Source organism: Echinops telfairi, unplaced genomic scaffold, assembly GCF_000313985.2.
Source record: "Echinops telfairi isolate 266 unplaced genomic scaffold, ASM31398v2 ScPeMD7_7419;HRSCAF=8457, whole genome shotgun sequence".
Taxonomy (NCBI): domain Eukaryota; kingdom Metazoa; phylum Chordata; class Mammalia; order Afrosoricida; family Tenrecidae; genus Echinops; species Echinops telfairi.
Window position 1 is genome coordinate 164,047 of NW_022111319.1, and position 1,041 is coordinate 165,087.

The following is a 1,041-nucleotide window of genomic DNA, read 5'->3' on the forward strand; positions in this document are numbered from 1 at the left end:
CCACTGCCATTTAGTCAAGTCTATTTCATAGTGATCCCGTGGGACAGAATAGAACTGCTCCATAGACCTTCTGAGGCTGGAAATATTTATGGCCACACATTATCTCATCTTTCTGCTACACAGTGGCTGTTTGATTTAAACCTCCGATCTTTCAGTTAGCCACCCCAGATGTTATTCATTTACTCGTTAATTTTATTTCTTCGACAGAGAAAAGTATTTTGATGAGTTGATAAAGGTCTTCCCTCAGTGGGAATTTCAGACATTAATAAAAGGAAGCTGAGAAAAACATGGGGTTCTTATGCTATTTGTGAATGGTGTACAATGATAGGTAAGTTTTGGAGAAAGAAGCAGGAATAAGTTCTAAATCTTACCTATCATTTTGTACTATTCACAAAATCAGCCCAAATGCCTTAAAAATGCCCTCCTTAAAATCCTCTCTGTGGCCCACCAAGCCCTGGGGATGACATCCCTGCTCAAAGCATGCAATGCACAGAGAGGAACATAGGGCCAGCCCCACCATGAGACAGGACATTTCCTCACTGAACCATAGTGTTACGGGAAGCATCACTGGAGACACTGTACGGAAAGTGGGTTCAGTCTGCCCCATGCACAGTGGGGTGAAACGCAAAGGAAGTGCAACAGGGCAGCAAGGGGAACAAAGTAATCAAGTCCCTGAGGAATCCTGAAAATAGACTTCTGACTTGGGAGACAGGGCTTGGAACCTCATCAGATTTGACCGAAAAACATACATAAGGGTCAGCAGACAGACCTGGAACTATATATTGGTGTGTGGGTTTTTTTCTTATTTTGTTTTTTGTTCTTGTTTGTTTGCTTTTGTTTTGCCCTATGTCTATCTATATACAATAGGCAGGACGAACAATCCCAAGGACCTGCATTTCTGGGAGGACATGTGAGAGAAGGGTATGGGGAGGGGAAGTGGGGAGCCAACTAACTCAGTGGTAAGGGAACAACAAGAGATTTAAAATTTATGTGGAGAAGGGTGTATAATGCCTGGTGGGGTTTAATCAAGTGCAATGTATC